The following is a 22,621-nucleotide window of genomic DNA, read 5'->3' on the forward strand; positions in this document are numbered from 1 at the left end:
TGAATTCTTGAATTGTCCCATTTTTGGACAGTTTGGTAATGTTATTTTCTGTATTACTGGTTTTAGTTTTGCAAGTTGCTACCATTTTGAAAATTCAGCACTGCATTCCCTTTGGTTCTCGTGGTATATATATCTTACGTGTATTACAGGACCATGGGGGTATGCTGCCGAAATTTCTAAAAGTAGTAACAGTTTGCAAAACTCATGCCGGTAATGTAGAAAAAAACATTATTGAATGAGTTAGGATTGTAGTGAATTAACAACCCCTGTGATCTTTTCTTGATGTATCTGGGATTAGAAAGTTTAGCAAATAGGAACAAGTAGCACACATAAAAACAACAAAAGTAAAACACACAAGAACACCAGATATTTATACTGGTGTTTCCCCTAAAAATTACAGCAAAGATGACTGGATATTTAGCAAAGAACCAATGCAGTCTTTTTAATGATTTGCGGGCGTGCCACTGCTTCTCGGCCGATAGACCGTTAGAAGCAAAGAAAGTGAATTTAAATACTTGAATTTGTTATTTGCGTCGAGAATAATCTAACTCTAAACAAACAATTGCACTGTGAGAAAGGAACATGAACCTCGCCTAGGCTCGAATTGCTTTGATCCTCAAGGACTTTAAATACCTGGTGAAACAATGACTGTATGCTCAAAATTAAAGATGTTATGAATAGGTGCTTGAGTGATTGGATGTAAAGAAAAGCTATGAACTTTAACATAAAAAGTATGAACAATCTGATTGTCTTGAAACTGAGTAACAATGGTAGTTCGAACCACAAATCTCATACTAAAAGCAAACTAGAATTAAAAGAAATCACTCCTTAAAACATAATCAATACTAAGAATAATCAAAATCTTAGCAGAGCAAAACTAAGAACAAGGTTCTAGTATCTGAAGGAAAGCAAAGAACACGTTGTGATCTTGAGAATTCTGAGAAAATTATCGAAAAGTTTGTGCTTGATTTGTGTGAGATGTGGTGAGAGAGATTTCTGCCTCCAATGCCTTGCTTATATAGTGATCAACTTCTAGGGTTATAGGAGACCCTTTCCTATTTAAATTTGGACACTTCCTTCCCTTTCTTTGCGCACAAGACTTACTTTTCTTGGAAATCCTACTCTGCTAAGGAGAACTCGGCGAAGAGTTACTTTCCTAACTGAATCATGAATCTCAGCAATATGGGCCTACCCCTTTTAAAACTTGTCGTGGGCCTGGGCTTCGACTTTTAGACTTGGTGCACTCTTGGGCTCTATTAGTTATTTACAGGCTTGGCCGTGAGATCCGGCCCAAAACCAAAATAGGGTGTAAACATATGCCCCCCCATTTCCTTGATCTTCAGCCATCTCGCCGAGTTGGTTAAGAAAATGTAAAGTACTTCTTTAATGCTTTTCTTTGTCTTGTTCCTAAAAACTTAGAATTGGCTCGACTCGGCACAAATGCCAGACTTCCAACACTTTGATTGCTCTTTTTCTAACCCTTTGACATGTTGATTCCATAGAGTGAGGATGGGCAAACAGCCGAGGAAACTTTGGATCCGCCCCAAGTTGCTTAAGATGAGTTCCCTTCGGCCATGGCGACCAAGGTCGTTGTAAGTATTCTAATACTTTGAAACCTGATACATTTTGAACTCATTTCATTATGGTTGTATGTTTGCTCTGTATGGCCGTGCAGGTGGAGGAGACAAATGAAGCTCTCGACGATGCTCTGTCAGAATGCAAGATTTCGGTCGAGGTGATAATTACTTTCCCTTTCTTCCTTTGTTGTAAAACCCCAACTATTACTAATCTTAACCATCTGATGTAGGCTAATCTCATCGTTCGAGATGTAGCTCCACCACCACATTCTCCTCCATATGTTAAAGGTCTAGAGCCCTCAACCCAAATTTGGCCACTGAGACAACTATCCTCCCTCAACCCACTGTGAGTGCTCTCATTACTTCTATTTTATATGTTTTCAAATTCTTTTCAGTACTTATTCTTCTGACGATGTAGGTTGAGAGTGTTTCTACCAACCCCCTAACTCCGCTGAGGGATCCAACTCCTCCTCAATCTTCGCCGAGGATGCCATCTTTTCTCGAGACTCTGGCTCCTCGGTCCATCCCAGTGGTAACTTCCTTTCACTATTCATTTTGTCTTGCTGTTTATAAACTATTACTAAAATTTCCCAACTTTCAGATGGTTGAGAAAACAATGGATGTTCAGCAGGAGCCTGCAGTTACCTTGGCACAACAAGACACGGGAGGGGCCTCTAATTCTACGTAGCCAATCATTTTGAGTGATTCTTCTGTAAGTTTCTTTACTTCTTTTTGCCGTAATTTTTTATTGCAACATAGGCTAAGCACTCACCCAACACTTGTTCACTTAGAACTCCAATCACCTTCGCCGTGATCCTAAGGCTTGGTTTGAAAAACAGAAATCCAAGGGTACATATTCACATGCATCCTCCCCTAGTTTAAGTGAGCCTGATGACCCGCCGGGTATTGAGAAATACTTTAGAGCTTACCTAAACGTCAGCCCCTAGCTTTAGGTCCTTTAGACCAGAGTCACCTCGACCGAGGGCCTTTTCTCCTGAAACCAAATTCGTTGAGCATGTCTTTTTCTAGTGTGTAACCATGTTTCAATTATTCTTGCTACTTTTATGTGCTCATTTTCTTTTCCTTGAATGCAGTTTCCGCCGGAGGCTAAGGCTCAAATGGCTGTGTTCCTAGAGGTCTTCTCTTCACTTCCTTTAGCCACTCAGTCTCCTCCCAAATCTCAGACTGTGATCTCGGCGATTGATAGTTTGAAGGTTTTAACAACTTTAGATATCGCCGAGATATAGAAAGAGGATAATCTTGAGAAGCTACCCACCGCTATGAAAGTGCTCCTTAACTCTGATCTTTTCCAAGACTCTAGTCTGGACTTAGTGAAGAGCAAGCTTGCTTCCGCCGACATTGATCTTCAAATCTCTCGGCGGATTGCATGTGAAGTTCAACAGGAGTGAAGGCTACAATTCAGTTTGAAGCTCTTACAGCCAAGATACAACCACAAACGGTCAAGTACCAAGAACTCAAGACTTCACAGGCCACAATTGATGAGAGAATCGCCGAGACTGAGGCTAGAGTATTGGCTTTGAAGAAAGAGAAGGAAGGGCATGCTGCCAGCCTATGCTAGCTCCTTATTAAATCTCAAGACGGTGCCGCCGTGTATCAAAGTCTGAAACCTGTGGTGGAAGATTTTTGATGAAAACACAAGGAGCGTGAGACCATCAAGAAAGTCGGGGTTGGCTCTTGGGAGGCCTTGAAAACTATCTTGCAGTCCTACTTATAATTTTCTATTTTCTTTTCTTATTCGGCCAATTTGGCCGTATTTTGTAATTGACACTTTTAATTTTTGAATGAAAAGAAAAGAAGGCCTTTGGGCCGAATCTCATGGCCAAGCCTGGAAGTAACTAATAGAGCCCAAGAATGCACCAAGTCCACTCAAAGTTGAAACCCAGGCCCATGCAAAGTTTTAAAAGGGCTAGGCCCATATTGTTGAGATTCATGATTCAGTGAGGAAAGTAACTCTTCGCCGAGTTCTCCTTGGCAGAGTAGGATTTCCATGATAGGTAAGTCTGTGCCAAAGAAAGGGAAGGAAGAGTCCAAATTCAAATAGGAAACGGATTCTAAACCCTAGTAATTGATCACTATATAAACAAGGCTTTGAAGAAGAAAATCTCTCTTAACACATCTCACAAAAAATCAAGCACAAGCTTCTCAACAAATCCGACCAAAACTCTCAAGATCACAACTTGTTCTTCAGTTTCTTTTCGGATCTTAGACCTATCTTCTTTTGTTTTTAGCTTTATGAAGACCCTGTTTCTTAGTATCGATTTCTTTAAGTTGTTACTTTCCGTTCTTCATGTTCTTTTCTTCATGAATTTTGTTGTCAGAACTAGCATCGTTACTCAATTCAGAGATAATCAAATCATTCAAACTTTTTTCATCAAGGTTCATTATTTTGCAGTTAATCCTGTTACACAAGCCACAATTGTTCGCACTTACGAGTTTGAGCATCGAGTCATTGAAACCAACAACAATTGAAAGTCCTTGAGGATCAAGGAAATTCAGACTTAGGCGAGTTTCTTGTTCCTTTCTCGCCGTGCAATTGTTTGGTTAGAGTTAGATTACTTTCGGCGCAAATAACAAATTCAAGTATTTAAATTCGCTTTCTTTTCTTCTAACGGTCTCTCGGCCAAGAAGCAGTGGCACGCCCGTAAATCATTGAAAGGATTGCAATGGCTCTTTGCTAAATAGGACAACTCAAAGGCACCCTTGGAAAAGACCTTAGAAACAACATAGGGTCCTTCCCATTTTGATTGAAATTTTCCATGGGTCTTTCTGGTAATAACAACTAGTCTTTAGACAATTAGAACTAAGTATCCCACCGAGAAAGATTTGAATTTTACTTTCTTATTATAAGCGCCTGCCACTTGGGCTTGATGGACTTCGAGTTTCTGTTGGACTGCTAGCCTTTTCTCATCAAGCGCTTCTAACTCTGCTAATCTGACCTTTGTATTTTTATCTAGGTTTGTCAATTGCATGACTACCCTTAGGGACGGTAGTTGCACCTCCAAAGGTAACACTGCTTCTCAGCCGTAAACCATATTGAAAGGAGTGCATCCAGTTGATGTATGAACAGTTGTCCTATAAGCCCATAATGCTTCAAGGAGATGTTCATGCCAATCTCTTTTATTTTTGGACATCATCTTTTTTAAAATGTTACAGAGCACTTTGTTAAAAGCTTGACTAAAGCTTTACATTTGAAGTATGTTATCTTTGACGGAACCCCAAAACGGTAGATGATATGGTTCCTGATAAAATCTGCAACGTCCTCTGCTTTTTTTTAAAAGGAATCGCCATTTGGAGAAATAATCTGTCCCAGAAAAAATATATTGATGCAATCGGCCAGGAAGATTTAGGCCTTATGATACCGACAACTTCTAGTCCCTAAGTTTCAAAAGGCCATGACAACATCGTCGGATGGAGAAGTTGTGGAGGCTGATGTATGAAGTCTCTGTGGACCTGGCATGTCTTACAGGTGGCTGCGAACTTTATTGCATCTTGTACTACTGTCGGCCAATAGTACCCCAATCTTTTTAACTGGGCTCCGAGTTTTGGACCAACCTGATGAGCACCACAAGTTCCAGCATGAGTTTTAGAAAGAGCACAGGCCGCTTCACTTTTTGATAGGCACCTCAAGAGTACCTCATCGAAGGATTTCTTGTATAAGGTATCATTTTGATAGATGTATTAGGTGGCTCTCCGTCTTACATCAACCCTTCTCTTTGAGTCAGTCGACAATCTTTCCTGCTAAAGGTATTCTATAATGGGCTGATGCTAGTATGTTTCTTCCTCATCCTCAGATATGATCACATTATTGGCTTCATGACTGATATACATGAGTTATTTAAATCTATGCGTTTGAAGGCTTCATGATGTTTTCGAAAGGAGTTTGTAAATTGGTTTTAAAACTCGGGGAATTCAAAGAGCGAGGTGAGGCCTTAAAGTTAATTAAATTTTAAGCCTTGTGAAAAGATAATTAAATTTTGTGCTTCGTTTTCATGACTTGTCCACTCACTGAGTTTATCTAACGTTTTCTCGATTTGTTAATCTTTCCCCCCAGGTAGTAACGGTGGTGGAGGTCGAGTCAATCAAGTCGATGCATTAACATCCATTTCTTTACTCGGACCCTGTAGGCGCTACTTCCATTTTGAAAAATTCCTTTCACGTTAATGTAGAATTCTTTGTAACAGAAGTAGTGGCTCTGATAACCATACTTAAATTATAAGTTATTTTGTATTTGTTGGGTCTGAGACCCTTTTTGGTTGTGGTAGAGGCGGTTGTTGGTTTTAGAAGTGTTTTACAAGTTTTATAAATTTTGGGTTAGTTCATTTTCAAGGGAGGTTATGCCGAATTTTTGGTAGGATTTTTCTTGAATTTGGATCCCATAGGACCCCTCCGAGTTTCAGGATGAAATCCGGGGGCGGTCCTGTCATCAGATATCATAGTGTGTTGAGGGTTTTCCGCGTTAACAAATCCTGTGTGTTGTTTGTGTTCTTGCTTTATTGAGTTATTGCTTCACGTTTAACTAATCCGCTGCATATCTAATCAACTTGGTAAATTAAAATTAATATAATTTTTGGTTAAGCCTATTCACCCCCCCCCCCTCTAGGCTTGTTTGTGATCTAATTGGGAATTTCACCCTAAACCTCATCTTATCTTTATGTAATTCAAATGTATAGTTTGATTTTCTGTTGTAGTTTGAAAGTCTGTGTACTTATCTAGAACTCGTATATATGTAACTATATATATATAAACATAAATATGCACTACCTCAATTATCTAAGGCTTTACCAAAACATTCAGTATGCACTACATTTGTTTACTTATATGGATTATACAATGTAGAGAGCATGCGTATAACAAGGACTCCTTGAGAACTGAGACATTTCAATCAGCACATAAACTTGTTGTTTTGCTTCATACATGTTGTTTTGCTTTTACTGGAAACTATTTGTGTGTTCTGATATTCTTAATTTACACATACTTACACATATTTGTATGAATTTTGTCTCCTTGTATCTTGTGTTGTACCAGTATAAATTTTTTCATGCTTCACACAAATCATGTAGTTGTTTCTTTTTTATGATTTTGTTAATCATGTCTTACTCGTGGACCCATTTTAGAGGGATAAATAAGGGAGTAGGAGGCTAATTTGTTTAGTTGCAACAGAAACTGTGCTAGACTAAGTCGAAGAAAACAAAAGTGCTGGCAAGGAAAAGAATTGGATAATACTAGTTTAAAACTATCTCAAAATAGTATAGGGTAGATTTGTGTCGAACAAAGTTACAATTTATATTAAATTAGTAACATTTGCATTTTATATAATGTTTGTGCACTTTTGTTAATTTTTAAATATCCCCTTTAATATAATGCTTGTATTTTATTTGCGTGATGAATGCTATATGCAATAAATTAATTAACCCTATTTAAAAAAAATTGAATTATTCATTATCTTTTTAATTTTTTTTTTTGCCACTATTATTCAATATCAATTTTATAAGAATAAATGTACATTGTACAATAAAAAATATTAATTATTAAGTTTTATTAATTAATAAAACATTTTGTGACGGCAAGGTATTGTCACAAATGCTCAAATCAAAACCTTTGAATTCAATTTTGCAACGAGAAAACAATCGTCGCATAGAGATTCAAGTATGCGACGGGACAATTTTTGTCGTCGCAAATCACCGTGCGATGGCAAAATGTTGTCGTAAAACCCTTTTACGTCGCCATTATTCGCAACGCCTCCAATGCCGTCACAAAAGCTATTTTGCCACGGCAAAGACAAATATTACTCTGGCAAATATCCGTCGCAACAACTATTTTTCTTGTATATACATACGTACGTGAGCACCAAACTTGTGAATCCTAGAAGATAGAAAGCTAGCCTTGATGAAAAGATGATGAAGATGGTGTCTGGATTTCCTTTGGAGCAGTTGTTGTTCTTGGTCTTCTTATGGATGAATTTGAAGGCACACAAGTGTGGAATGATGACCCAAAGGTACTTAATTAGGAGTCACGACAAGGTTTGGGGGTGATTTGGTGATGATTAAGAGGTGTTTTAGGGCTGTTTCTGTGGTGGTTGTGGAAATGGACAAATTTTGGAGAATGGCTACCGTGAATGCTAGGGTGAATGATGCCTCCTCTTAAATGCGGCAATTAGGTCCTTTTATAGTGCTTAGGGCTTCCTAAAATTATGCCTTCAATCCTTGGGAAATTAGTCTCCTTAAAACCACCTTGGATTTCTTTCCTTTTCTGAAACAAGAAATCACAAAGCCATCAACAAGGAAAACAAAAGAAGGCAGCCACTAGAAAGGGATTAGGATGCCTAGAGTATAAGGGATAAGGGCTGATTCAAAGCCCTTCTCTTTGTCGAAGCTTGAAGCCCAAGTTTGCTATCCTAACAGATGACTTTGCAAATTCGCAAACAACCATTTTGATCTACACTACCTGTAGTAAAACGGCCATAACTCCTTGTAGAAAATTGCGAATCACAAACCGTAAAATTCTTTAAAAAGCTAACATCCGTAGCTTTCCAATAGTACCAGTCTCACAAGTTGGTTTGAACTCGGCAAGTACAGTTTAATCCACAAAGTTGGCTGCTCTACACAAGAATTTTCTGCTCCATAATGCTTTTCCATCCAAGTTGTCTCATTTTTCTTTGTTTTCATCTCCTTGACCTATAAACACCAAAAAAAAAAAAAAAAAAAATAGAAATCAAGGAAAAAGATGGGATACAACACAAGAATCAAGTCTAAAAAGTACTAAAGATAGGTAAAATTATGCACCTATCACCATGCATGAAATGTAACAATGGTAAATTAAATAGTATGGAGATTATGTTACATAACTAAGCATGTTTTGACAATGTCTGGAGATCGAGATTGTTCTGCTTATATATCTAAAATAATAACATGTGATGGTATGATGTGTGGACCCCTACTGTCGTGTTTGGCCTGGTTTTTCCAAAAACATTTTTAGAAAATTGAGTATTTCCTATAAACCTATTTTAAAACCTTATGTGCAATGAATTTTGCATTGGGTGAGCCGAGCATATGATTCGGTGGTTTGGAATGCTTACCCCCACATAGACTTTTCTGCAGGGATAGTGGAGATGGTGATTATCAAGATTCTGTCTGATGATGAGACCCCATCGACTTCGACGACAATTGGTTATTCGAGCTCGAGCAGCTATTTGATGTGCGAGTGAGTACATCGTCGATTAGGTCATGTAAATTTTGTGCAAGGATAGTGGAGATGGTAATTATCAAGAGTTTTTCTAATGATGAGAGCCTACCGACTTCGACAACAATTGGTTATTCGAGCTCAAGCAGCCCTTTGATGAGCTAGTGAGTACACCGTTGTTCAGGTCTTGTAAATTTATTTCAATTGTTAGGACATCAATTAATTGCTAATAAACAATTTGTCTACAAAACAATTGATGCTAACCACAAAATTTAATATATACATATATATATATATACAAACCTTGATGCCTTGTAATCTTCTAGACGTGGTAGCATAGCCATCAATTACAAAATCTCCACAAAAGCTGCAATATTTGTTGGTTGTATACACCTTAGAACAAAACAAACAAAATAGCATTATTTAGCATGTTGCACAGTTTCATTTAAACATAGAACACATCAAAACACAAAAATAGAATTAGTCCAAGATACTTATAAGAAACCAAACAGCCAGCAACTATCCAACTTTAAGCAACAAAATAGCCCAAAAGAATTAACTAACATGGATCACAGTTTCATCTAAACATTGTTCTTCTTGCCTTTCTAGAAGCAAAATAATTCATTACACTGTCATAATCAATTTCTCAATAAGATCATTTTCAATTGAAATCAAAGCTAGTCCATTCAATCTTCTTGCGACATTGTTGATCGCAAGTAAGATTTCAGCAATTTCAATTTCGAAAAACTTCTTTCTGCAGAAGCAACTGTAACAAGTACAGTTAACAATATCCGATAAGCAATGCATGCATTTGGAAATGAATTCAACATTTTCAAAAATTTTAATATATCAACAATTGCCTTTGTTTCCTTTGGTAAAAGCTCTTGTAACAGCTTTAATACAACAAATAGATCATTACCATCAACATCAAAAAAATTCTCATTTTGTAAAATAGTTTCAAGATGACTGTAACATGTTTTCAAATTATTGTCATCCAATGAATTTAACTTCTCTGAACTGAACTGAAATCTAAAAATATCTTCATATATTTGATATTGTTCAAATATCCTATTCAATGAACCAATAGCTTGATCGATCAACAATATAGAGGAAATAATTTATTCTAAAAGATTCTTTAGGTGATTCAAAACAAGCTGTTGACTCACCAACATTCTCATAAAAATGCTTCTTTCTACGAATTTGGCGTTTTTCAACAAACACCGGATCAACTTCCATTTGAGTAGTAATCTCTTTGGCAGCAATCATAGCTTGGACGAACCCAATTTCTCTATATTTTTTTTAAAAAAAAACAATCAACCCTTTCACTTGAACCATAGCAATATCAATAAGCATTTCTTTAGACTATAAAGATTTGCTAACCAAGTTAACAGCATATAACATGTCAAACCAAATTACCATGCCTAACAAAACTCCAAGTTTCCAAGTTCATTTCTTGCTAAAGAACCATCTTCATTTTTTACTTTGGGATCATTAATTATTAACATCTGCTAATTCAAGTAAAGCCTCTCTAACTTGTAGAGTTTGGAATCTTAGTGGTTTAACACTTTTAACAAGACTCTCCCAACGTGTGGTTGACAATGATTTTAGAGTTCCTTTTAAATTATCTTTCAAAAAATTTCAACACTTTGTAGAATTAGAGAACAAAGTATAAATATGTTGTATCACACCAAAAAAAAAATCTTTTGCTTTTCCACAAGAGTTTGTCATATCACATAGTGTCAAGTTAAGACTATGGCAGCCACATGGTGTGTATAATGCTCTCAGATTCACATCCAAGAGTATTTTTTGTACACCTTTGTGTTTCCCTCTCATATTTGATCCATTATCGTATCCTTGTCCTCTAATATTATCAATATCAAGATCGAGAGTGTTCAAAACAGTTTGCAATTCATGAAAAATCCCTTGCCCCGATGTATCATTCACATTTAAAAATTTCAAGAAAAACTCCTCTATTTTTATTGGACAAGTGGAAACAGCAACACATCGCAAAATCAATGTCATTTGTTCTTCATAACTTACATCAAGAGTACAATCAAGCATCGCAAAAATAATATTTTGCTTTAATTTTTTTAATGATTGTACTTTTAATTTCAAAAGCTAACATACTTATCAGCTCATTTTGGATGTTATGACCAAGATAATGATCATGGATCTCACTATCTTTAATACGCCGAACATGCTCTTGCATTGGTGGATCCCATTCTACAATCATTTCAACTCGGCCTAAAAAGTTACCATTAGTTTTTAAGTAAATCCTCTCATTAGACCCCCGAAATGCCTAGTTATTCTTAGCAAGATGTTTCAAAATTGAAATTATTCTCACTAATACATTCTTCCAATGTACCTTCTCTTTCTTTATTTGGTCTTGAACAACTTTATCAATTGTATCATTTTTTCCCAATCTAAGACGCAAATCCAACCAAGTGGTCATGTTAGTGAGATGTTCAGCACTTGTTTCATGCTCTTTATAAGCCTACCACTAAGGTGCACTGTAAGACCCCGTATTTTTCAAGGAGTTCTTTTAAATATTTTTGCAAATTTATTTTAACAATTTTGGGATTTATTTGGAAAATAAAAAGGGTTTTGGTTTAATTTTTAATTTTTGTTTTAAATTGGGTGTGACCCAAAGTTGACTTTTAAATTGAATGAGTTTTTGATTTTGACTTTGAACTCGTTAGGTAGGTCTCGAACCCACGAGTTCGTAGACACGCGGCACGTGTCAATCGGAGCTACGGTTTGAAAGATACGGGCTTTTGAAGCGAGTGGCAAACTTGTAATTTTTACAAAGGTGGGTTTTAAAACCCAAAAATCAGATTTCCTCTCTCATTTCTGTGAGACCCAAAATTTTCCAAATTTATTTTGGAATTTTTCTTTAATTTCTAGAATTTTTCTAGAAATTTGTTTGGCGGAAAATCGTATTTTTCCCTTAAGCTTTAATTGTTTGACCAACTTTGACTAGAGTTTTGACCCAAGTTAGACCTTTAGAAGGTGGTACTTTTACTCACGAACCTAACGGAGCAAGTCTCGTATTATTCCGAGTCCGGGAGATTATTTTATGAATTTCTCAAAATTTCATTTTTAAAAGCATTTTATCTTAGTTTGTGGAGCTTGAAATTTTCGAAATTTTTCTAAAGGGCAAATTGGTAATTTGACCTCATAGTTAATTAGTACTAGTCGATACGAGTCCGTAGTATTTTTCGGGGTATTTTTCCGAGTCCCGAGCTATTTTTAATTAATTTTTTGAAGTTGAGAAAAATAGGAAAAAGAAAATAAAATAGGAAAAACACCAGATCGCGCCACGTGGCACGATCTGGAGCGTCCAACGATGCATGGCAGCAAGATCTGATGGCTGCATGTGCAGCCAAGTGTCAAAGCCTTCGCCACGTGTCAATTTCTCATTGGTCAAAGTTATGACGGTTCACTTGAGAGAACCCAGTCAACTCGGATGAGTCAACCGAGTTGACTCACTCACTCTTCCTATAAATAGCAGCGCACCCCCCAGCTGATTTTCATCCCATTTCAGCCGCACGCTTCCCAAGAGAGAGCTTCTCTCTCCTCTCTCCTCTCTCCTCTTTTCTCTCTCTTCTTCAATCTTGTTTTGAGTTTATCTTGAGTTCTGGAGTTCCGATCGACGATCCGATTTCGCCTACGCGATCGTGGCGACGAGCTCTTCAATTCTAGTAGTGTGAAGGCTATGTTTTGATGAAGTTTTAAAAAAAATCATTTCTGAGCTCCATAGGTAATTTCTTGATCCCTGTCGAATTTCTGCTAAAATTTTGTTAAATAAATCTCTTGTTAATTAGGCTATTTTAATCTTATTATTTAGCAAGTCTAGTAGTACCGAGACTCTGCTCGTGGGAAGTCTTCAACAGGTATACCCTTAACCCAGCTTATTTGATTTGCTGTTGTTTAAGTGGTGGTTATAGACGAAACACCGTTTAACTGTTGTTATTAAATGAACTTAATAAATATTGAGGCCATATCAGTGGTAACCAAATAACGTGATGACTAAGGTCAGTCCATGAGCATACAAGCGTTGGGTACTGAGCCAGAGCTCCCTCAGTTTCCCCATGCACTGACCTGGTCACGTTGTAAGGTTCATATCTGATCAACCTCCTCGACAATAAATTAAAATAAACTTAGAAACCACACGGTCTGACATGACTGTCTGCCTCGGGGAGCAGGGTCATGCCGGATCAAGAATTTAGAGAAGCCTAGCAAGTTACGCTAGTGCCAAACCTCTAAATTTTACCTGGTCTTAACAGACAAGGTCGAGAGTACGTTTAGTACGTTCCTAATAGCTGTCGTCGGATTCGGATCTCCAGTTTCCCAACAGGTACAAGTGGGACCCAGACACAGGAAAGGGATCAGGCAAGGGACACACTTTGGTAAAGCAGGTAGGGGGAAGGTACCATGTCCCGGTTATTGGATTTCCTGCCTATTTTCGTACTATATGTATATGAAAATGTCTTTCACAGAGAATGTGCATGATTTTTGTATGGCATATTTGTGTGATTTTCTGTGTGATACCTTGGACGACCTGAGAGTAACGGGCACGTGTTGTGACCTTGGGTTTCGATCCCCTAAACCTCCGGAGGGGTAAGTACGGACTGGTTAGTCGAATGTCCTTCTGGAGAGGCTAACCAATGTGGTATTACCAGGTAAATGGATACTCTCACCACAGTATCGAGGTGGTGGTTGAATTTCCGATACTGGTGGTTGGCCTGTATGTGATCGGTCGCAGGTATGTTTCTGAACTATGTCACGTGACAGGAAGGATTTGCACTGAAAAAGATGTATGAGCATGCAAAGGCTTTACTCACTGATTATTGGCATAATTATCTTTATCATTACTGGCTTTGGTTACAATATTATTGATATTGATACCCTGTTTTTGGGTGTGCATTGCTTTTAAACTGTTTTCCTTGAAATCCTATATTTTCGAGTATTGCTTCAAACCTAACCAGGATTTTCCCTTGAGGGGAAGCGATGAACGTATGTGACGCTTACCCCCTACTGTACTCTTGTGAGTGCAGATAATCCAGTTGTTGGAAACCAAGATTGAGGTCGTGGGTGTGGCACTTGCAGCTTGTCAGTTTCAGTCTTGCTATCTGGTTTAGATCCTTTCTTTGGATCTGTGGTGGTGTTTCTCTTTCATCCTCGTAGGTGGCATATCCCAATGGCTATCCATGAGTCCAATTTGTTGCACCACTTTGTTGAAGACTGAATCACTCTGGCGTGGGTTGGACTATCCTGACATATCTGTTTATCTACTGTTTTATTATGTAGCATTAGGGTTAGTGTATTTGAAACACATAACCCTCACGGGTTGGTACTCTTTACTGTTATTTATAATATGAGGCATTTTCAGTAATTTCTTCCGTTGTATTTTTACTACTCTGATCCAACCCGGGTTCTTCAATAAAAAGGGCTTAACTCGTTTTAGAGAGCTTGGGAATATAATACTCGGGGTAAGGGGTATTATAGTCTCAGGATCTTTAAGACGGGTGCCGTTGTGGTGTTCCCAGTTTCGGGGCGTCACAGAAAAAGTGGTATCAGAGCGGTACGACCTAAAATAATAATAATAATAATAAATAAATAGATAATTTTGTAAGATTGTTAGTGGATTATTTTTACTAATATGCAGGATATGCCAACCCAGAGCCGATTCAGCAGATTCTTTCGAAGTTTCCAACCAAACACATTCTTCGATAAGTCTTTCCCTTGAAACCCTTTTGTTCCTTGTATTATTTGTGTCAATCATTCCCTTATTTGTTTTCAGTCTTGCTGACAAGATGCCGCCCCGTTTCGATCGAACTAACAGTAATGCCAATAATCGGTTCGACCCACAACAAATGGTTGAATTTATGCAGGCCTTCTTTGCTCAACAAGCTGGTAACCGTCTCACTCCCGCTGAACGTGAAGATAAGCGACGAGGCGAGTACTTAGATCGTTTCCTTAGGACTAAGCCGATGAAGTTTCACGGAAGTTCTGAACCCGATTTAGCTGAGAATTGGGTTACGCACATCGAGAAGAAGCTCGAGTCGATTAACGCACCAGATGAGTACAAGATCTGGCTAGCTACACATGTGTTTGAAGGCGAAGCTGACGGATGGTGGAGATGCATTAGGCACCGAGAAAATATTAACACTATGACTTGGGAAGGATTTAGGGAATTGTTCTACGACAGATATTTTCCCGAGCCACTGCAGATGACAAAGATGAAGGAATTCATGGATCTAGAGCAGGGAAACATGACTGTTTCTGAATACGTGGGAAAGTTTACTGAACTTGGACGTTTCGTCCCATCTACCATGAATGATGAGAAGGCAAAGACTGTCAGATTTCTGCAAGGTCTGAAGAACGGGATTCGCCAATACTTGGCAAGTCAAAGGTTTACAGTTTTCAAAGATGTGGTCAATGCTGCTTATGCTCAGGAGCAGGATTTCCTTGCAACTAGACAGAAAGGGGAAATTGCGAGGTCTGAGGGAACAAGACTAGGAAAAAGAAGAAATTTTCAGAGGGGAGGACCCTCCCGAAACCAAAGAAACTGGAAGAGGACTAGACTTCAAATTTGTTTCCAGTGTGGAGGTGAAGGCCACTACAGAAATGATTGTCCTACTAGAACACAGCAGAATGCCCCCAGGCCACAACCACAGATACAGGCTGCACCACAACCATTTAGAGCTCAACCATTGCAACAGGCACCACCGCAACCCAACAATCGTGGAGGACAAGGAAGAGGTGGCGGAGGAAGACCACAACCAGCTAGAGGAGGACGAGTTTTTGCAGTAAGAGCTAACCAGGAAGAAGCCCCACTTGACGGTACTATACTGCTCTTTAATACTGAAGTTAGAATTTTGTTTGATACGGGTGCTTCACATTCATTTGTCTCTGTTAGCTTTACTGAGAAATTAGGATTGCATGCTGAACCTTTAGCTGAAACCATCCACATGAGTACACCCATTGGAACAACAACCGAAGTAGATAGAATTTACCAATCTTGCCAACTAGTAGTCCAAGGCCGAGTCTTGACAGCAAACCTATACCCTTTGAACATGGATTACTACGACCTTATTCTAGGAATGGATTGGTTACAAGAAAATCAGGCACAGATCGATTGTGAGAAAAGAAAGGTGAAGGTAGTCACGAGTAACAGAGAAGAGGTGATCATCCGATTGCACAAACCGCTACAACCCATCAACCCATTGCTGAGAGTTTGTTTCAAAAGCAAGAAAGTTATGCTATGCTATTCACTCATCATTTCCACACAAGCCAAGCAGAAGGAAGATAAACCAATACCAGTGGTAGACGAATACCCAGACGTTTTTCCAGAAGATCTGCCCGGAATCCCACCAACAAGAGAAGTAGAATTCAAGATTGAACTTGTACCAGGCACTCAACCTATTTCAATCCCGCCCTACCGCATGGCACCAGCCGAGATGGTGGAGCTGAAGAAGCAATTAGACGACTTGAAGGAGAAGGGCTTTATCAGAGAAAGTATATCACCATGGGGAGCCCCTGTTCTATTTGCCAAAAAGCATGATGGAACATTGCGACTCTGCATAGACTACCGGAAGCTGAACCAAGTCACAATCAAGAACAAGTATCCATTGCCTAGAATTGACGAGCTGTTTGATCAACTTAGTGGAGCGAAGTACTTCTCAAAGATTGATCTCAGATCCGGCTACCATCAACTCAGAGTTCGAGACGAAGACATCCCAAAGACTGCTTTTCGTACCAGATACGGACATTATGAGTTCGTTGTGATGCCGTTTGGATTGACAAATGCACCTGCCGCATTCATGGACCTGATGAACCGAGCATTCCGTCCATACTTGGACAAATTTGTTATTGTCTTCATCGACGACATCCTGATTTACTCCAAGAGTAAGGAAGAGCATGAAGAGCATGAAGAGCATCTGAGAATTGTTCTACAGACATTACTTCAAAAGCAACTTTACGCCAAGAAGTCAAAATGTGAATTTTGGCTGAAAGAGGTACAGTTCCTTGGCCACATCATCTCAGAAAAAGGATTATCTTCTGATCCCAAGAAGATCGAAGCAGTTCTGAATTGGGAACAACCGAAGAGCATGACAGAAGTCCGTAGTTTTCTTGGATTAGCAGGTTATTACAGAAGGTTCGTAGAAGGTTTTTCCAAGATTGCTACCCCGATGACTCGATTACTCAGAAAAGGATTCAAGTTTGAATGGAACGAGAAGTGTGAAGAAGCATTCCAAGAGCTCAAGAAACGACTGACAACTGCCCCAGTGTTAGTCTTACCCAACAATGAAGATCCTTATGAAGTCTACACCGACGCGTCCATAATAGGAGTCGGATGTGTACTGATGCAGAATGGGTGAGTGATAGCCTATGCCTCAAGACAGTTGAAGGAATATGAAAAGAATTATCCAACTCATGATTTGGAGTTAGCCGCTGTTGTACACGCTCTAAAAATCTGGAGATGCTACTTGTATGGAGGCCGATTCACTGTTTTCTCAGATCACAAGAGCCTCAAGCATATATTCACTCAGAGAGATCTGAATTTGCGACAACGACGCTGGATGGAGTATCTTAAAGATTATGATTTTGAATTACAATATCATCCAGGAAAAGCCAACAAAGTAGCTGATGCACTGAGCAGAAAGAAAAACACTCTAGCCAGTTTAATGATGGCTGAACGGGAGATCCTACAGACTTTGGGTCAGTACAAAGTCAACGTACTCCATGATGGAAGGATTGCAAGTATGCAGATTGAGCCCCAATTGGAGCAAGAATTAGTTCAAGAACAAGAAGGGGATCTAGAGATACAACAGAAAAAGAAAGAGGTATACTCAGGAGATGCACCTGGGGAATGGAAGGTACATTCTGATGGAAGTTTGAGATACAGAGGCCGAATAGTTGTGCCAAACAGGAAAGAAACAAGACAACGGATTCTGAACGAAGCTCATTCTACCAGTTTTGCTATGCACCCTGGAGGAACGAAAATGTATCAAGATTTGAAACGAAGATACTGGTGGAAAGGTATGAAAAGAGACGTGGCTGATTTTGTTAATCACTGTGTGACCTGTCAACAAGTGAAAGCCGAACACCAGAAGCCGTCTGGATTGTTACAACCGTTACCTACTCCAGAGTGGAAGTGGGATTGTGTTACTATGGATTTCATCACCGATCTGCCGAGAAATACAAAAGGGCACAATGGTATTTGGGTTATCGTGGACAGACTCACGAAGTCAGCTCATTTCTTGCCGGTCAAGATGAACTCACCCGTTGATTATTTTGCTGATCTCTATGTCGAATGGATTGTTCGATTGCATGGTATTCCGAAGACGATTGTTTCCGATCGAGATCCCCGATTTACGTCTCGATTATGGCGGAAGTTACAATCTGAATTAGGCACTCAGTTGAATCTTAGCAGTGCCTATCATCCGCAGACGGATGGGCAATCTGAAAGAGTTATTCAGATACTGGAAGATATGTTGCGAGCTTGTGTTCTAGATTTCAGGGGTAAGTGGAGTGAGTACTTACCGCTCGCCGAGTTCGTATATAACAATAGTTATCAAAGCAGTATCAAGATGGCACCGTACGAAGCACTTTACGGAAGGCCGTGTCGTTCGCCACTCTGTTGGGCCGATGATGAGGACCGAGTTGTTCTGGGTCCTGAAGTGATTAAAGAAACGACCGAAAAGGTCAAGATAGTCAAGAAACGACTAGAAACCGCCCAGAGTAGGCAGAAATCGTACGCTGATCGAAGGAGGAAGCCTTTGGAATTTCAAGTTGAGGACTTGGTGTTTCTAAAAGTTAGTCCTTTGAAGGGTACATTTCGGTTTGGTATGCGAGGCAAGTTGGCACCCAGGTATATTGGACCGTTCAAGGTTTTGGAACGTGTCGGGAAAGTTGCTTACAGGTTGGAGTTGCCGCCTCAGTTAGCATACATACATAACGTATTCCATGTGTCCCAGTTGAAAAAGAGTGCGCCTGACATCCCTCAAGTGATGCCTTGGATTGGTTTACCGCTCGAACCAAACGTGTCTTATGTGGAAGGACCTGTTTCTATTTTAGCTTACGAGACGAAACAACTCAGGAATAGGAAGGTACCACTTGTAAAAGTTCAGTGGCAGCACCATGGAGTCGAGGAAGCGACATGGGAACTGGAATCCGACATGAGGAAGAGATACCCGCATCTCTTCAGTGAACTCAGGTAATCTCGAGGACGAGATTTTTTTTAAGTAGGGGAGGATGTGAGACCCAAAATTTTCCAAATTTATTTTGGAATTTTTCTTTAATTTCTAGAATTTTTCTAGAAATTTGTTTGGCGGAAAATCGTATTTTTCCCTTAAGCTTTAATTGTTTGACCAACTTTGACTAGAGTTTTGACCCAAGTTAGACCTTTAGAAGGTGGTACTTTTACTCACGAACCCAACGGAGCAAGTCTCGTATTATTCCGAGTCCGGGAGATTATTTTATGAATTTCCCAAAATTTCATTTTTAAAAGCATTTTATCTTAGTTTGTGGAGCTTGAAATTTTCGAAATTTTTCTAAAGGGCAAATTGGTAATTTGACCTCATAGTTAATTAGTACTAGTCGATACGAGTCCGTAGTATTTTTCGGGGTATTTTTCCGAGTCCCGAGCTATTTTTAATTAATTTTTGAAGTTGAGAAAAATAGGAAAAAGAAAATAAAATAGGAAAAACACCAGATCGCGCCACGTGGCACGATCTGGAGCGTCCAACGATGCATGGCAGCAAGATCTGATGGCTGCATGTGCAGCCAAGTGTCAAAGCCTTCGCCACGTGTCAATTTCTCATTGGTCAAAGTTATGACGGTTGACTTGAGTCAACCCAGTCAACTCGGATGAGTCAACCGAGTTGACTCACTCACTCTTCCTATAAATAGCAGCGCACCCCCCAGCTGATTTTCATCCCATTTCAGCCGCACGCTTCCCAAGAGAGAGCTTCTCTCTCCTCTCTCCTCTTTTCTCTCTCTTCTTCAATCTTGTTTTGAGTTTATCTTGAGTTCTGGAGCTCCGATCGACGATCCGATTTCGCCTACGCGATCGTGGCGACGAGTTCTTCAATTTTAGTAGTGTGAAGGCTATGTTTTGATGAAGTTTTAAAAAAAATCATTTCTGAGCTCCATAGGTAATTTCTTGATCCCTGTCGAATTTCTGCTAAAATTTTGTTAAATAAATCTCTTGTTAATTAGGCTATTTTAATCTTATTATTTAGCAAGTCTAGTAGTACCGAGACTCTGCTCGTGGGAAGTCTTCAACAGGTATACCCTTAACCCAGCTTATTTGATTTGATGTTGTTTAAGTGGTGGTTATAGACGAAACACCGTTTAACTGTTGTTATTAAATGAACTTAATAAATATTGAGGCCATATCAGTGGTAACCAAATAACGTGATGACTAAGGTCAGTCCATGAGCATACAAGCGTTGGGTACTGAGCCAGAGCTCCCTCAGTTTCCCCATGCACTGACCTGGTCACGTTGTAAGGTTCATATCTGATCAACCTCCTCGACAATAAATTAAAATAAACTTAGAAACCACACGGTCTGACATGACTGTCTGCCTCGGGGAGCAGGGTCATGCCGGATCAAGAATTTAGAGAAGCCTAGCAAGTTACGCTAGTGCCAAACCTCTAAATTTTACCTGGTCTTAACAGACAAGGTCGAGAGTACGTTTAGTACGTTCCTAATAGCTGTCGTCGGATTCGGATCTCCAGTTTCCCAACAGGTACAAGTGGGACCCAGACACAGGAAAGGGATCAGGCAAGGGACACACTTTGGTAAAGCAGGTAGGGGGAAGGTACCATGTCCCGGTTATTGGATTTCCTGCCTATTTTCGTACTATATGTATATGAAAATGTCTTTCACAGAGAATGTGCATGATTTTTGTATGGCATATTTGTGTGATTTTCTGTGTGATACCTTGGACGACCTGAGAGTAACGGGCACGTGTTGTGACCTTGGATTTCGATCCCCTAAACCTCCGGAGGGGTAAGTACGGACTGGTTAGTCGAATGTCCTTCTGGGGAGGCTAACCAATGTGGTATTACCAGGTAAATGGATACTCTCACCACAGTATCGAGGTGGTGGTTGAATTTCCGATACTGGTGGTTGGCCTGTATGTGATCGGTCGCAGGTATGTTTCTGAACTATGTCACGTGACAGGAAGGATTTGCACTGAAAAAGATGTATGAGCATGCAAAGGCTTTACTCATTGATTATTGGCATAATTATCTTTATCATTACTGGCTTTGGTTACAATATTATTGATATTGATACCCTGTTTTTGGGTGTGCATTGCTTTTAAACTGTTTTCCTTGAAATCCTATATTTTCGAGTATTGCTTCAAACCTAACCAGGATTTTCCCTTGAGGGGAAGCGATGAACGTATGTGACGCTTACCCCCTACTGTACTCTTGTGAGTGCAGATAATCCAGTTGTTGGAAACCAAGATTGAGGTCGTGGGTGTGGCACTTGCAGCTTGTCAGTTTCAGTCTTGCTATCTGGTTTAGATCCTTTCTTTGGATCTGTGGTGGTGTTTCTCTTTCATCCTCGTAGGTGGCATATCCCAATGGCTATCCATGAGTCCAATTTGTTGCACCACTTTGTTGAAGACTGAATCACTCTGGCGTGGGTTGGACTATCCTGACATATCTGTTTATCTACTGTTTTATTATGTAGCATTAGGGTTAGTGTATTTGAAACACATAACCCTCACGGGTTGGTACTCTTTACTGTTATTTATAATATGAGGCATTTTCAGTAATTTCTTCCGTTGTATTTTTACTACTCTGATCCAACCCGGGTTCTTCAATAAAAAGGGCTTAACTCGTTTTAGAGAGCTTGGGAATATAATACTCGGGGTAAGGGGTATTATAGTCTCAGGATCTTTAAGACGGGTGCCGCTGTGGTGTTCCCAGTTTCGGGGCGTCACAATTTCTGTCTCTCTCTCTCTCTCTCTCTCTCTCTCTCTCTCTCTCTCTCCCCGCACGTCTCTCTCTCGCCCCTCACCCTCGCCGTTCCTACCACCGGCGCGTGGCAGCGCGTCCGGCGGCGGCTGGGCTGGGTGTTTAGCCCATGTTGCTCGCCTCCCTCCTCTCTCTCTCTCAGTGGCCTTCATTTTTCTGGCCGATCACCCACGACGGAGAAACGACGCAAAACAGGGCTGAGCCTCCCCGCCGGCGATCTATTTTTTTCGGCCACGACGCGACTCCGGACCACTTGGGTTGACTTCCCCTCGCCGCGGCGAGCCTCTCTGTACTCTTCCCTAGCTCCGACGACCTCCCACGGCGGCGAATCGAAGTTCCAAGGCCGACGGTTTCTCCGGCGGATTTCTGCGATTCCGGCGACATTTGGCGTCGACCCAGGTATCAAAATCGATTCCCTCGACCTCCTCTCGCTATTGGTTTCCTCGGTTTGAGCTGAAAGTGGATTATTTGAAAAACCCAGGTTTGGGCACCCTCGGCCAGCGTGGATTCCGCCTTGTGTGGCGGCGATTTGGGTGGTCTTCTTCGTCGGTATGCTTCTTCGGAACCTCCAGAAACCATAATTCAAGGTTCGTTGTTGTTTTTGAACTGTTTTGGGTGCTGTTTTAGGCCGGGCAGCCACCGTGTAGGGTGGCGGCCGCCCGTTTCAGTCGTTCAATGGCAAAATTGTGAATTCTGTGTGTATTTATTTGGTTGTCTGGTCTTAACAGGTACACGGGCCCGGGAAATCGCATTCCCGATGCCGTTATGCTGCCGGATTTGATATCCGAGCAAAGGAGCCAAGAAGAGCATTTTCGTCATTTTACGTGGTTAAACAGTGAGTGAAA

The 22,621-nt window shown here is 40.0% G+C and overlaps 1 long non-coding RNA gene and 1 pseudogene across 1 annotated transcript; one reads left to right on the plus strand and one right to left on the minus strand.

The window, feature by feature from the left end:
- Window positions 1-9,401: 9,401 nt before the first annotated feature.
- Window positions 9,402-10,196, minus strand: LOC147283113 (uncharacterized; annotated as a pseudogene).
- An 11,604-nt stretch (window positions 10,197-21,800) lies between these two features.
- Window positions 21,801-22,621, plus strand: LOC147283114 (uncharacterized). The gene is made up of 3 exons (XR_015123116.1): window positions 21,801-22,175; window positions 22,258-22,363; window positions 22,505-22,621. It is a non-coding gene; the product is annotated as an uncharacterized LOC147283114 (long non-coding RNA).

This window comes from Dryas octopetala, chromosome 6 (assembly GCF_963921425.1).
Source record: "Dryas octopetala chromosome 6, drDryOcto1.1, whole genome shotgun sequence".
Classification (NCBI taxonomy): Eukaryota; Viridiplantae; Streptophyta; class Magnoliopsida; order Rosales; family Rosaceae; genus Dryas; species Dryas octopetala.